The following is a 16,820-nucleotide window of genomic DNA, read 5'->3' as shown; positions in this document are numbered from 1 at the left end:
GGAGGGTGAACTCTTGCAAGGTGGCAGGTCCCAATGGAGTAGCTGGTAAGGCTCTGAAAATTTGTGCCAACCAACCAGCGGGAGTATTCAAGGACACTTTCAACCTCTCACTGCTATGGTTGCAAGTTCCCACCTGCTTCAAAAGGGTAACAATAATACCAGTGCCCAAGAAGAGTAGTGGGAGCTGCCTTAATGAGCATCATCCAGTAGCACTCACATCTACAGTGATGAAATGCTTTGAGGGTTTAGTCATGTCTAGAATCAACTCCTGCTTCTGCAAGGACCTAGACCCACTGCAAATTGCCCGATGTCACCATAGGTCTAAGGCAGATGTAATCTCCATGGTTCTTCACACGACCTTAGATCATATATTCTGTGGAGAGTATTCTGGCAGGCTGTATCACTGTCTGGTATTGGGAGGGGGTCTACTGCATAGGATCAAAAAAAGCTACAGAAAGTTGTAAAATTAGTCAGCTCCATCTTGGGTACTAGTCCCTGTAGTACCCAAGACATATTCAAGAAGCAGTGCCTCAGAACATCCATGTCCATTATAAGGACACCCATCACCCAAGACATGCCTTCTTCTCATTATTACCATCAGGAGTCTGAAGGCACACACTAAGCAATCCAGGAACAGCTTCTTCCCCTCTGCCATCCAATTCCTAAATGGACATTGAACCCATGAACACCATCTCACTTTTTACAAACATTATTTCTGTTTTTGCACTATTTTAATTTTAACTATTTATTAGAAATACATATACTCACTGAAATTGATTTAGTTTTTTATATTATCATGAATTGTGCGTGGAAGTGGGGAGCTTGGGGGGGCTTTGGGGTTCTAATGTTTACCTGTCATTCATTCTTTGGGGCGCTCCTCTGTTCTTGTGGATGTTTGTGAAGAAAAAGAACTTCAGGATGTATATTGTATACATTTCTCTGACATTAAATGTATCTATTACATTGTACAGCTGCCACTAAGTTAGCAAATTTCACCATATATGCCAGTGATACAAAGCATGACTCTGATTCTGAAATTCAAACAGAGTACTCTTTAGGGAAGAATTTGTGAAACAATTTAAGTTTAGATGATGACTCAAGTTTTTCAGGGAAAACTGCTCTGGATTAATTATCAATTGTTATCCATTTTGGCTCATGTTATTTCTGATTCCTTTTTAGCTTCCATTTCTCCCTCTTTCTTTCCAGACAACTATGAAATATACAATGATAAATGCTGAAATTAAAATAGTAATATCAACATGTTTCAAGTCTATAGATATATAAACATTTCACCCATCCAACCATGTACTTGTTTACCCCAATGTATCTCTAACATGATGGTTGACATTTGGGTCAATTGCACACTACAATTTTTTTTGTTTAAAGTGAAATTGAAGGGTGCAGCATCCACGTGCTGAGACATCAAATGACCTTTCAGTTGAATTATCATGCAGTTCCCATGGACTGAGAGAAAACTATTCCACGTCCATATACAATATTGCATGGAAGTGCAGAACAGACCAAAGCCAGTTCAGCTATCAATTTCCTTCCATTGCCATGAGGGAATTGCATCTCAATTCCGTTCCAATAAGAACAGCTTGTGACCTTTGATGGGAAAAATTTACAGCTCTATTTGCATTACTGGAAAACATGCATCAACATTTAAGGAGAACTGACAACATTATAATTGTAAATGTGGGGAAAAAATAGTCTCGTTGTTATTAAAGAAAATAATCATCCTGGAAGCAGTTTCCCCTGGGTTTGTTTTTTCAGGAATGTTCACTAAAATAAAATTAAAGATTAATTTCATCACTTGTTTTCTAGTTAAGCACACACAAAGAGCAGACAAATAAGAATGCTAACCAAGGCTGCCAGTCACCCGTGTAGTGAAGGGTTTTTTAAACACCCCCAATACTTATGACTCCTCTTGTGCACTGTTCTCTTCACATAGGACAACTCTCTGGACCGCGTAATCATTCCAAGGAACACCAGCTGTACTGATTTTAGAGTTACGCACCAAAACAGTACAACTGCAGTAAGTAATTCCAAATTCTTTCACTCCAATTCCCTTGTAATATGAGCTAACAAATTAATCATTGGATTGTTTACACACAAGGACATTAAGGCCCTTGAAACAGCAATATTTTAAAAGATGCTGTTCTTTTGTACCTCATGCCCATCAGAATGAATAATCTTACCTTCACCAGCATCCACACCTCACTACCACCGTGACATTCCAACTGCCACTTATGTTTTCATTTATTGGCCTTTTCCAACATTTCACATCTCCCCCAGTCTCTCATATAGCTTTGTATCATCAGCAAATTTAGACATGATTCCTTTATCTTCATCATTAGTATAAATTATGAACAGGTGAACTCACAACAGTGATTCTTCTGACACCTTCCTAGAAATGTCTTGCTAAAAGCAAAATAACCCATGTTTCAACTCTGCTTTTTTGACCATTTAACTAATCCCCGTCCATGTTGATATATTTCCTTAAATGTGTGAGCCTTTGTTATGAACAATAATCTTTTATGCAACTCTTGATCAAACATCTTTTAAAAGTCAAGATATATGGCAGACACTGATTCCCCTCATTTCTTACTAGAACATTGAAACATAATTTCCCTTTTTAACCCATCTGTTAACTCCTACTAATAGTATTATGATTTTCCAATAATCCTATCAGCATTTCCTGAATAAAAGATTTAGAGGTTTAAGGAAATGTTCAATATAACCATACAATAAAATATAAAATAATTGTCGCAGGGTTGAAGTAAAAATACACACCAATAGAACTTCATATTTGACCGATGGTAGTGCTACTTGCAGAAATTAATGATGACATAGGCTTACCATAGGATGTTGTAACATCGATATGTTGCCACATTGGCTAGCAATTCAGTAGGACCAAGAAGGAAAAAAAATAAAGAAAATCTGTACAACACACACAAAATACTGGTGGAACACAGCCGGCCAGGCAGCATCTATAGGGAGAAGCACAGAAGCACTGTTGACGTTTTGGGCCCAGAGCCTTCGTCAGGACTAACTGAAAGGAAAGATAGTAAGAGATTTGAAAGTGGGGGGGGGGGGAATGCAAAATGATAGGAGAAGACCGGAGGGGGTGGGATGAAGCTAAGAGCTGGAAAGGTGATTGGCGAAAGTGATACAGAGCTGGAGAAGGGAAAGGATCATGGGACGGGAAGCCTCGGGAGAAAGAAAGGGGGAGGGGGTGAAAGCACCAGAGGGAGATGGAGAACAGGCGAACAACTAATTTAACAACTAAATACCTTTCTTTCTCCTGAGGCGTCTCGTCCCATGATCCTTTCCCTTCTCCAGCTCTGTATCACTTTCGCCAATCACCTTTCCAGCTCTTAGCTTCATCCCACCCTCTCCGGTCTTCTCCTGTCATTTCGCATTTCCCCCTCCCCCCACTACTTTCAAATCTCTTACTATCCTTTCTTTCAGTTAGTCCTGATGAAGGGTCTTGGCCTGAAACGTTGACAGTGCTTCTCCTTATAGATGCTGCCTGGCCTGCTGTGTTCCACCAGCATTTTGTGCGTGTTGTTTGAATTTCCAGCATCTGCAGATTTCCTCATGTTTGCTAAAGAAAATCTGTCTTCTTCATTCTTTTTGCTGAAATTGGATTTTCTTCTAAATACATTTTATGAGACAAACCTTTTATAATCATTAACAACTGGCTAGAAATATGCTAGTGAATAAGAGGAACACTGCAATATTCTATGCAGTTCACTCTGTGGTGTGTAGAGGGGCATTGACATGTCTAGTAATGGATTGGGAGATATAACAACCTCAGAATATCTTTCGCTCACTTTTAGACCTATAACATTAAAACTTTAAGTGAATGTGTATCCCCTTTATTTCTAGCAAAGAGAGGCTAGAGGTTCTTTTTTGGTGGATGGGTTTTTGCACAGTTTTAGTGTATTATTCTTAATTAATTAAATAGGAAGTTAATAAAGTTAAAATTTGTTTTACTGGTTCCAAAGTAGTTTTAGAGCTCATTATATTTTGCAGTTAGTTTCTAACTTAAAGATATTAATATATGATTGTTGGGAATAGTAAAATATTTACTACAATGTCATGTTATTTAAGAAGCCAGAAATCTAGAATATTCAAAGTCAAAGTAAATTTATTATCAAAGTACATATATGTCACCATATATAACCCTGAGATTTACTTTCTTGTGGGCACTCACAGTAAAATGCAAGAAACACAATAGAATCAATGAAAGACCGCCCCCCCTCCCAAAAAGGATGGACAAACCAACCAATGTGTAAAAAAAACTGCTCAAATACAAAAAGAGAACAAAGAAATAAGTAAATAAACAATAAATGTGGAGAAATGAAGAGTCCCTGAAAGTGAGTCTATAAGTTGCGGGAACAATTCAGTAATGGGGTGAGTGAAGTTGAATGAAATTATACCCTCTGGTTCAATAGCTTGATGGATGAGGGTCAATAACTGTCCCTAAATCTGGTTGTGTGAGTCATGAGGCTCCTATACCTGCTTCCTGAAGGCAGCAGCAAGAAGACAGCATGGCCTGGATGGTGCGATTTCTTGATGCCGCTTACCTGCAAAAGTGCTCCATGTAGACCTGCTGGGGAGGGCCATCTCCACTACATTTGGTCAGCTTTTCCATACAAGTGCATTGGTGTTTCCATATCAGACCATGATGAAACCAGTCAATGTGCTCTCCACATCCTTAGAAGTTTGTCAAAGTTTTAGATGATATTCCAAATCTTCGTAAACTTCTAAGAAAGAAGAGGTGCTGCTGTGTTTTCTTCATAATGGCACTTACATGCTGGAGTCAGGATAGATGCTCTGAAATGATAACATTGAGGAAGTTAAATTTGCTGACTCTCTCCACCTCTCATCCACCAATGAGAAATGGCCCATGGACCTCCAGTTTCCTCCTCCTGAAGTCAATAATCATGGTCTTAATCTTACCGACATTAAGTGAGAGGTTATTGTTGTGGCACCACTTAGCCAGATTTTCAGTCTCCCTCTATATGCTGATTCATCACTACCTTTGATTTGGCCAATGACAGTGGTGTCATCAGCAAATTTAAATGTAGCATTGGAGCTGTGCTTAACTTTACAGTCATAAGTATAAAGCGAGTAGAGCAGAGGGTTTAGGCACACATCGTTATGGTGCACCCGTGCTGATGGAGATTGTGGTGGAGATGTTGTTGCCAATCCGAACTGACTGGGGTCTGCAAGTCCCCATTTGCAAAACAAGGATCCAGTTGCAAAAGGAGGTATGGAGGCCTAGGTTTTGAAGCTGATTGATTAGTTTTGAGGGGATGATAGTGTTGAATGTCGAGCTGTAGTCAATGAAGAGTATCTTGAGTGACATCTTCATTGTCCAGGTGTTCCAGAGTTGAAAGACAGTGGGCAAACCAGAACAAATCCAAGTTACTCCTCAGGCAAGAAATCGTTAAGAGCACTAAATTTCTTGGTGTTCACCTGGTGGAGAATCTCACTTGGTCCCTCAATACCAGCTCCATTGTAAAGAAAACCCAGCAGCGGATAGTGTGGTCAGCTGAGAAGATCATCTAACAGCATTGTGAAGGACCCCACACACCCCTCATACAAACTCTTCTCCCTCCTGCCATCTGGGAAAAGGTACCGAAGCATTCGGGCTCTTACGACCAGACTATGTAACAGTTTCTTCCCCTAAGCCATCAGATTCCTCAATACCCAGAGTATGGACTGACACCTTACTGCTCTCTACTGTGCCTACTGTCTTGTTTATTATTTATTGTAATGCCTGCACTGTTTTGTGTACTTTATGCAGTCCTGGGTAGGTCTGTAGTCTAGTGTAGTTTTTGTGTTGGTTTATGTAGTTCAGTGTAGTTTTTGTATTGTTTCATGTAGCACCATGGTCCTGAAAAACATTGTCTCGTTTTTACTGTGTACTGTACCAGCAGTTATGGTTGAAATGACAATAAAAAGTGACTTGACTTGACTTGATGTGTTTCATTACCAACTATTCAAGCACTTCATCACATTGGATGAAGTACTACTGGATGATAGTCATTGAGGCAGGTTACCATGTTCTTCTTAGGCACCAGTATAACTGAAGCAGGTGGGTATCTTGGATTGTCAACGTGTGAAGTTAAAGATACTGGTGAACAATCCAGCATGGTGATCAGCACAGATCCTCCAATGAATCCGTGAACACAACACAGTCCATCAAGTTGAAGCAATCCCGTAGCCACTCCTCTGCCTCCTCTGACCACCTCTTTGTTGCCTGGAAACTTGCTCGAATAGATCACATGACCATTATGTCTTAATCAGAATTGGGGAAAATTTGTGAACAGGAGACATAAGAGACTGCAGATGCTGGAATCCAAAGTAAAGCACAATCTACTGGAGCAACATAACAGGTCAAGCAGTATCTGTGGGGGGAAAGAAACTACCGATGAATTGGCAGATTTGTGAACAATTGTGATCGAGAAAGGTGAAAATTTAAGGAAATGCCAAACCATAAAGTTACTGCCACAGTCCTCCTTCTCACTTACCTAAACCAGAAAAGCTCCCTCAAACTTTCCCCAGTTAACACCATTTTCCAAGGAAACTGACCTTCCAATTGTCTAGGGCCCTTCACTGCTTCTTCCAATTCCGTATTACTACTATTTCTATCTTCTGGTTGAATACAAAATGCTTGACATAGAGCTCTAGCATCCCCAACAAATGACCCTGCATACAAACTGAGCTTCAAGTGGAGAGCAATTGTGGAACATCATACATTATCTTCACCTTGAGGGAACAATCTTACCAATAAAGCTTACTGCATCAATTCAGTGACAGTAAGTAAAATAGACACTTTATAAGCTTCCTCCTAATCAAATATTTCCTCTAACTTTCCTCCATACTGTTTCTATGTGCATGAAAGAAGAGAAAGCCATTGGACTTATGCTCTTCCCATGCTTCATTTACAGCTCCAGGTACAACGTATCTTAGAAGAACGAGACTTAGACAATTTTTAAAAGGAGAAAATTGAAGAAAAAAAAATAAAATAAAGATTATCTTTTCACAGAACAAAATATTATGCACACAACAGGAGCATGAAGTTCCCACCGTTGGCTAAGTTACGCTTTACATACCCACTGCAATCTTTTTCTCCATTGACGCGCCCAAGTTCTGTTCACGAATTAGAGCTAGTCTGCAGGATGTATTATGTTCAGAAAAACATATCCAGTAGCACTCAAAACAGCCTATTGTGGTCATAACTTTGATCTTCTGAGCAAAGACCCTGGAATCAACAATAAGTATGTCTAATCCTGCAACCTCTTTGCAGACATCACTCGTAGCCTGGAGAACAGGAAATGAAGTAACAATATTCAATCCAAACTATGTGCAGCAAATTGCATCTCCCTAACCATGCTCATAACCTAGCTCTCTCACTATAAGTATCAGAGAAGCACCTGAGGGGGATTGTCAACACAAAGACATGAAGCTTAGTTGCTTCTGCAGCAAAAGAAAAACATTAAAACACATGGGTTACTTTCTGGAAGATCATTCCACTCCATTCCTCTTCTCCAGTTTCATACCACCCAGAACAAAAAGGGGGAAAGAAAACTTGCAGACATGTGCAAGTATATATGTTTGAATATTATGGCACTCTGCATCCATCACCATGACGACCACAACAAAAATATCCAATTTCAGAGAAACAACCTTAATCATTGGATACCATTCAATATAACATGTAGAACTAATCTGTGGATCAACATGTATAAAAGCATATTATTGAGAAGCTGTCAGTGTCAACATTAGAATATACAATCTGTCTTTAAAGGACCATGACGATTCATATCACGTTACAAGCCACTAACATATTGATGGATTTAGATGAAATCAAAAATCTTTGGTATTTACAGATGCATTACTGCCTTGAAATACACCCAAAGTTGTGTTACCCTTTATTATAGATATGTACTGAGATTATACTGAAGCAGTTCAGTTATATTTTTGGTTTCTCTTCTTTTGTTGTTGGTATCAAGTCAGCAGGTTCTCACAATTGAAAGACAAAATTTGAACTGAAATATTAGTAAAATACTTGATCGGTGGAATAGTTCCATTCTATAGTGCAAGCTCTTATGACTTAAAATGGTTTTAAAAATATTATTTAGAGATAAGCCCAGCTAATTAACCCTAGCCTAAAGACAGGACAATTTGCAATGACCAAGTAACCTAGTGGGAAGAAACTGGAGCACCCTGAGGATATCCACATGGTCACAGGGACAACATACAAGCTCCTTACACTGGAATTGAACTCCAAACTTCAATGCTCTGAGCTGTAATAGTTTCAAGATAACCACTATTTCAGCATGGCACCTAGTAGTAAAAAGTTGTTTATACTAAGTAGATTGAATTGTAGTTTCAATTCAAATGAGTGCTGCAAACGTATAATATTTTATGTATAAATATATATGTAACTTCCCACAGAAGATTATAACAATTTTTAATTAGCTAACATAATAAAACACACTTTTCATAAACACCTAAACATTTTGGTTGACGCTCAGTTTAAAAGAATGTTGTGCATTACATCTGTTTTCTATAGTAGTTTCCTCCTGCTGGTTTACATAGGGAATTGCTGTTTCCAACTGATATGCAAAACTTTAGATTTTCTTAGTTAATGAAGGAAACAACAAGTCTACCCTGAATCAGAATTCAGAATCACTTTGCTGCTTGGGACAACATGAAAGATACAAAGCTCCGAAACCAAACTGCTGAAATTGTCTGTACTACTATTTAAAGTGACTCTTAAGACACTCTTCTTGGATGCAGAGAAAGATCCATGTGAGAGCAGATGGTTACTCCATAGAAATATCTGCAGAACCAGCAGAAGAGAAGGTAGCTTGATGCATCATTTTCAGTCAGTAAGCACAGTCTCAGAAGTGGTTGATTCGAATGTGTTTTCCTTCCGATATATAACACAAGGAAATCCAGTGTTACCAAAAGCCCAATGTCTGTTGTTGAAAATATCTATGCAGCCACAAGATGACTACTTTAGTGTTGTGGTATTACCATGCATATGGACACATTGTTATCTAGGTATCAACAGAGTCAGGTGCCTTGCCAAATATGACCATGCTGAAGAGCAAACAGTTAGGTCCTTTAAAGTGTGGAGGCTAAAGGAGAAGCTGATATAAGTGAAAGGGCAAAATAATGTGAGATGCATACACGAAAAAGCAAATTCTTGATGGAGAATGGGCCAGAAGCAGGTGGAATGCTGTCAACACTCCTTGTGGTATAAAAGAGAAAAGCCACCTTAATTAAAGTTAATATGCAGAAACTTAAAGTTAGTTTAATCCAAACACACACAATATGCTTGAAGAACTCAGCAAGTCAGGTCGCATCTACGGAAAGGAATAGAGTCAAAATTTCAGGCCAAGATACAAGTGTTTGTACTTCATCAGGACTGGCGAAGGGTCTCGGCTCGAAATGTTGATTGTTTATTCCTTTCCATAAATGCCACCTGACTTTCTGAGTTCCTCCGACATTTTGTGTGTGTTACTCTGGCTTTCCATCATCTTGTGTTTATGAGTTAAGAAAGCAAAATCTGACATTCAAGCTTGCATGTAAAATTGATTTGTCATTAGAAAGTCATCCAAGACGGTACATGAATTGCCTCCATCATAGGCAAGCAGTTTAACTGTTTTCCAAAATCAGAGACCAGTTGCAAAATCCAAAGCTGTGGAACTGACTAAAAAATGTATTGGAGAGACCAATGCTGTCAGTAGCAATGATCACCATTTACCACACTCTGGTGAGTTTAGAACAGCCAAAAGTATCAATTAGCAAAACAATGATATCATTTCAAAACCCAAAACAAAGAGGAACAATTTAAGTAGCATTTTAAATTAAAATAAATGAGAACTTCATATTTTGAAAGTTTGCTGAGACAGAGGGAAACTGGAATTATTTGTTATTCATGTGACAAATTGTATTGACAGTGCTTAGAGATTTCTGATTAAATGTCACGATTGGTAATTTGTGAATTGATACTGGTGTGGGTTGTTCAATGATCGGTCAAGATACTTGTAAAGCAAGCTCTGTCATTTACCATTATACAAAGCACTGCTGTAACCTGGCGAGGGGGAAAGGAGTGCACTATTCAACACAAAAGTAAGTACAATTGCCCATAGATCTAGTGGATGTCGAAAATAGAGCTGGCCTGATATAGACTGGGAGATAGGGCCAGAATACACTGATCTTCAGTTGGTGGATCAGTAGGGAACTGATGACCATAGTGCATGCTCATTATGTTCTCTGCACTGTAGAGGACGCTGAGATGTTTGTGAGAGAGTCACATAACCGGGGTTGCATGGTAGTGTAGCAGTTAGCATAGCTCTACAACGGTGCCAGTGACCTGGGTTCAATTCTGATGTTCTCTGTAAGACACTTGTACGTTCTCCCTGCGACTGTGTGAGTTTCCTCCAGGTACTCCGATCTCCTCCTACATTTCTTAGATGTACGAGTTAGGAGGTTAGTTGGTCACATGGGAGTAATTGGGCAGTGTGGCTGGTTGGTCTGCAAGCACCTGTTACAATGCTATATCTCTAAATAAAAATAATATATAAGGGAGGACAACGTTACAAAATAAGGAAGTCATTTTAAACTGATGTGCGTAAAAATTCCCTCTCAGAAGTTAGTGAATCTCTAGAGTTCTCTCAGGGAAGTGGAGGCCAGGTCACTATATATGTTTAAGATGAAGAAATATGCATGTTTGAAAGATCATGGAATTAAGGACTGTGGGGAATTGGAACTGAAAAGGAGATGAAGCCAGTATAGATCGGCTGTTGTCATATTAAATGTCGAAGCAGGCTTGAGGGACTGAGTGACCCACATACGTTACCCCTCTTCCTACTTTCTTATGTTCTGCTGTTCTTAATTATGTCTAGCTCCTCAGATACAAGCCTGCCATCCTGCGCAATCCCATCATTAGAACAAGATCAGCATCTTTGTTAAAAGGTTAAGTTAAGCTAAATATCTCAATTTCCTCATTTTCATTAATTTCCTCACTTTAATACTATTGCTCTTAATCAACTTACTTAAGATGGAAGAGTTTTCAATAAATGCATGATTCTAATTTATTAAATTAATTTCTGTTATTTAGACATTTAGAAACAGTTAAAAAGGATTATGCTTCCTGTCAAAAGGATGGTCCAGGCGGAACTCAAGATCCGTGCTCTGCCTTGCAAAATGGTCGCAGCAGCAGAACCTGCAGGATGCTGGGAACTAGCAGTCACAAAAGGCCAGTGCAGATTCAGGGTTCAGGCATGATCTGTTCCAAGAACTTTGACGATGATTTCTTGAAGTCACTTATTGACATAAAGCACTGTTAATATATTCAAAGACAATACAGAAAAATGTAAGGTTGGTCTGCTGTAAGCCCAGACCAATTCCATGTGCTCTTAGGAGACAAAATGAGAATGAATTGGGTAAATCAGAACAAAATTATGTGTTTGTGTTACCAGAGAGGACCAAACCAATAACAGCAAGGTAGACAAAATTCACTGCCAAATGGGAAATACAATGTCGAACAAAATTATGCTGTAGCTGATAATATCTGTTATCACTTTAAAAGGATTGTACACAATTGATAAAGATAAAAACATTCACAAAATTTGGACTTCTTTCCTGTCAATGCATAAATTAGTGTTAATAAGAATCATCAGCTATACTTGGCTATCAACATATTCAAAAGATACTATTTGCGATCAAATCCTATAATAAATACAATAATAAATACAATCTTGACAAGAATAAATCATTGCATTTGTAACCAAAATAACCCAATAATTACCATAAGTACAAGAGGAAAATCTTCTGACTTTGGAGATAGTTGAAGAGATGATACAAACACAACATGAAGTTAAAGTAAAGAAAATGTGACTTTTCAAATGAGTAATGTACCTTGAAGGTTGATGTCAACGGCCCACAATCGGTAAAGAAGAAAGCAGAGGCATAGAGTTGATGCTTTAAGCAGCGGTACAGAGTTGATAGGCTAATAATGTACAATCTTAATCTTGGATTGATATATTAATCTAGTTGGTCCTAGGGATGGTGCAGGAGTTGAACCTGTACTCACCGGATTATAGAAAAATGAAGGGGGAATCTTATTGAAACCTATTGAATATTGAAAGAACTGGATAGATTGGATGTGGAGAGGATGTTTCCTATAGTGGATGGGTCTAGACCAGGGGGCACATCCTCAGAATAGAAGGATGTGCTTTAGGAAAGAGATGAAGAGGAATTTCTTTAGCTAGATTGGTGCATCTGTGCAATTCATTGCAACAGATGACTGTGGAAGCCAAATCATTGGATATATTTAAAATGGAGGTTGATATGTTCTTGATTATAAGGACTCAAAGGTTATGAGAAGGTAGGCCAATGGGGTTGAGAGAGCCATGATGGAATGCCAGAGCAGACTCAATAGCGGAATGGGATAATTTTGCTTTTATGTCTTATAGTCTTATATCATGCCATTTGTTCAAGGCCATGTGATGCTGTTCATATCATTGCATCATTGTGTAAAGACATGTGAAACAGAGGTGAATAAGGGACCAACAAAGTGCACATGATGGATGCAAGCAAAGCTCAACAAGTGAAGATCTCCTTCAATGATACTACTGTTGCGGCATCAACTTACCCAAAATGGATCTGTTTTCTTGCAATGAAACCATGCAAGTATGTACAAGACTTCCAAGCAGAGCACCATTATGAATGTTGTGTTGCAGTTACAACAGAAGACCTCTGAAGCTGGTCGTGAAAGACAACTTACACATTAAGTGCATCCTGAGGAACATCCTAGCGGTTGCATCTGAAATTGCAGACAAGATCCAATATTGAAAATGATCCATAGACAGAAGATAACCAATGTATTGAATGGGAACTGAAGCCATTCCATAATTGTCACACCGAGCTGTCATGTGAGAATGGTGCATCACATAACGTCCTTGGAGTGATGGACCCTACTTGATAGAAATCACTATGGCTGATAGCTTTGAACTTCACACTAAAGGACAGTTGGCATAAAAGCAAGTGCAAGAAATGTGTGGATAGTGTTATGCCAAAATATTGATAAACAAATGGAGGATTCATCGAAATGGTAGGAACAAACTATCCAAAGCCATGCCATGAGTAACCAAGTGTTTCCATGCATAATGAAATGAGAAGTTGTTGCTTTGGGCAGATAGTCCCTCAAGTGAACTAAAGAAAATAGGAGTGGAAGTGGTCTATTGGATCCTTAAAGCCTTCTCTGCCATTCAAAATGATCATGGCTGGTCAGCCACAGACCTTGTCTCCTCTTCCGAGCCAGTTCCCCATTGCCCGTAATTCCCTGATCCTTCAAAAATATTTCTACTTCCTCTTTAAATCCCACAAAATACTTAGCTTTCACAATCCCCCACCTCCAGGTAGAGATTCACCACCCTCTGTGAAGAAATGTTCCTATGCACCTCAGCTTTAAATAATCACTCCCTTACCTTGTAGCTATATCCATTTGTTCAAGATTCTTGCACTAGTGTTAGAATATGGGTTTGTGTACTAGTATAGAGTGTAGTGTAGATGAGTTGAGGTCTACGTTAAAGACTCTTCAAGTTTTGCAGGAAGATTTAAAACTCAGTGTGAAATAAAGCTGGCCGATTTTGTTTTTGAAGTACACAACCACTCCACTCATTACTGCCGTATGTGCAGCTGCAGAAGTTCTTGATATAGGGAAGCATGCAGAGTCAATTAAAATGTGTTTGTTGTCTTAGCCCTTACTTCCCATTGGGCTCACTCAAGAGGGATGCGAGGCCCACAGTAGAGGTTTACAAAGCCAAGAGATATTTAGTTGAGTTTGGTGACAAATTCCACCGCTCTGCTGTGAATGAACCAAGTCCAGATGGTGAGGCACTTGATCATGAACTGAGTACAAGCTGAATCCAGTGATGATGCCAGGAAGTGGAGTTCTAAACCCAGGCAAGTTCAGCAAAGAAGTGGAACTTCCTCTGAGTTCATCTGCAGAACCAAACAGGCCAAATATAACTAAAAGATAATAAACAGTCCATTTCTTTATCAATAACTGTAGGTGATCAGAAAGACTCTTAAAACCAGCGAGTGGACAAAATTTTTTATTTGTTAATTTTTTTTTAAATGCCACTTATATTTAGTGAAATGTGTATATTAATAAGCCACTAGTACCACACTCTAGACTTTGGAATTGGAGTGCAGGCAAAATTACTTTCTTTAGGAGCAAACTAGTTTCAATAATCTGTAAAATACTATCCCATGATTATGATTCTGTGTTGATATAGTGTGATCCCATTGGACAAGCTGTATACCTGTTCATTACAATGCAACAAAGAAAATGAATGAAACACACAATCTATGAAAAAGGGAGCTAAGGTTCAATGTGCATGCAGTTGAAATGGTCTACTTTGCACATGATCATATAAGATCATCAGACTATAAGGCACAGGAGCAGAATTAGGCCATTCGGCCTATCAAGTCTGCTCTGCCATTTCATCATGGCTGACCCATTTCCCTCTCAAACCCATTCTCCTGCCTTCTCCCCGTAACCTTTCATGCCCTGACAAATCAAGAACCTATCAACCTCTGCCTTACATGCACCCAGTGGCATGGCCTCCACATTCAGCTGAATTCCACAGGTTCACCACCGTCAGGTTAAAGAAATTCCAAATGAACGTCCCTCTATTTTGAGGCTGTTCCCTTTGGCCCTAGGCTCCCCCGCCAATGGAAACATCCTCTTCACATCTACAGTATTGACATTGATACTATATACTGTAAGTAAATGCATTTGTGAAGACCTTACAGGTGTTTTAGGTTGGAATCCACAATGTTAAAAAAAGCACAAACACCAAGGCCAGCGCCATGCCAATTCAAGCAGTCAAAGTTTACACACTACATAATAAAAGAAATAAATCCCCATCACTTGACTGAGTATATATTTATCATTGGTTATCAATGTCACAGGAGAGCAGGACTGGAAAATGTAAATTTGAATTCCAATGGGATGTCTGAACCACTGTGGTGTAAACAATGAAAGATAGCTTAGCATTCGAGTAATCACTCACAGTCTTTGCTGCTACGACAACTCTATTTATTTGAACACAGCAGGAGTCATTGCCAAGTTAGGCTACTTAGTTCTGCCCCTGTGTATTTGTTTGGGATGAAGAGGAAGCAGTAGTTTCAGACTGCAGTGAGAGAATGTGTATCCACTTCACTGAAGGCCAGAACTCAGGACAGTTATTATGGAAGATAACCCACTGATGTGGGGAAGCATCGCCTGCTAGTTATTTTCTATTATTAAGTAAAGATAATTTGAAAGATGTTTGCAAATAAGTGAATCTAACTGTGGTTTTTGCTCACTTTCCATTCACACACAATGAAATAAAGCAGCTTAATAATGTGAAGCTTTGGTCTGCCAAATGTTAATATAAACAACTTTAGCATGTTTGATGTGCATAAGACAAGGCTATCTGGTTCAAATCACAAGAAGTATTATTATTACATTTGTGGGTTACATTTAAATGTAAACTTCAATAACAATTTAGATCGAATAAAATAAATCAGAAATTTCTCCTTTTCTGTAAGTTGTATGAATCCTTTCCGAAGATATCTTGAGGCAACTTGATGATTGATACCTTATCTCAAATAAGGATGAGTCGGAGTGCAGGAAGGTGGAGAGCCTATGGACATGATGTCATGACTTTTCCCTCAAGGTCAGCAGAGCAAAAGAGCTGGTCATTGACTTCAAAAAGGGGGGCAGTGCACTTGTTCATGTCCACATTGATGGTGCTGAGGTCGAGGAGGTTGAGAGTTTCAAGTTCCTCAGAGGGAACATCACCAACAGCCTGTCCTGATCTAACCACTCGGATGCCACAGCTAAGAAAGCTCACAGCCACCTCCACATTCTCAGAAGGCTAAAGAAATTTGGTATGTCTCCTTTGACCCCCACCAACTTTTTTTTGATGTATCATAGAAAGCATACTATCTGGATGCATCGTGGCTTGTTAATGCAACTGCTTTGCCTGTAGCTGCAAGAAAGTTTTGAGTGTTCTAGACACAGCTCAGCACCTCATGGAAACCAGCCTCTCTTCCATGTGTTTTTGTCTGCCCTTCTCACTGTTAGCATGATGAAAGATCCCACCACCCAGGACATTCTCTCCCACCCATCCCCATCTTGCAGAAAATACAAAAGCCTGAAAGCGTGTACCACCAGGCTTAAAGATAGTTTCTATCCTACAATTATAACACCATTGAATGGTTCATTAGTAGAACTAGGTGAGACTCCTGATCTCACAATCTACCTCATTATGAATTTACACCTTACTGTCTACCTGTACTGGAACACTTTATTCTGCCCTCTATCATTGTTTTATTTTGTATGACCTCAAAGCACTACTGAAATGAACTGCCCTGTTTGGATGGTATGTAAGACAATCAACTTACTACTAGGATCGCAGAAGTTAAGAAGCCAACAATGTAAGGAAGTTAAGTTAGCGCAAACATTTGAAATGTCATTGCCCAATCAGTTCAAAAGCATCATAGCAACTTAGGTAATGTTGATTTGCTTCCTCACACTCATTTGCCTCAAAAAGTCTGTATCACCATCTATCATTGTATTAACAATGAGCAAAACTGGTGTGACTATATTGGATTTTAAATAAGGTCAGTGAGAGGATTCAACAGTTTCCGTGAGCTTCTTGCACACTGAGCACTGGTTACAAACTGTTACAGAACTTTGGAGCACTCATTATGACTTGAAATATATATTG

The 16,820-nt window shown here is 39.1% G+C and overlaps 1 long non-coding RNA gene across 5 annotated transcripts in view; it reads right to left on the bottom strand.

Annotated features, from left to right (window-relative positions):
- LOC132406813 (uncharacterized) overlaps positions 1-16,820 on the bottom strand; it is a 78,216-nt gene that overhangs the window by 8,944 nt on the left and 52,452 nt on the right. For 2 of the 5 annotated variants that reach the window (XR_009516247.1, XR_009516250.1), the window contains exon 4: positions 4,593-4,842. The exons of 2 other annotated variants lie outside the window; for them this stretch is intronic. This is a non-coding gene — a long non-coding RNA (uncharacterized LOC132406813). Of the gene's footprint in view, positions 1-4,592; positions 4,843-12,831; positions 12,860-16,820 lie in introns of those variants that run through there. One more of the 5 variants, XR_009516252.1, reaches the window with a different exon arrangement.

This window comes from Hypanus sabinus, chromosome 17 (assembly GCF_030144855.1).
Source record: "Hypanus sabinus isolate sHypSab1 chromosome 17, sHypSab1.hap1, whole genome shotgun sequence".
Taxonomy (NCBI): domain Eukaryota; kingdom Metazoa; phylum Chordata; class Chondrichthyes; order Myliobatiformes; family Dasyatidae; genus Hypanus; species Hypanus sabinus.
Note: the sequence above shows the minus strand (reverse complement) of the source record. Positions and strands in the feature narration are given on the sequence as shown.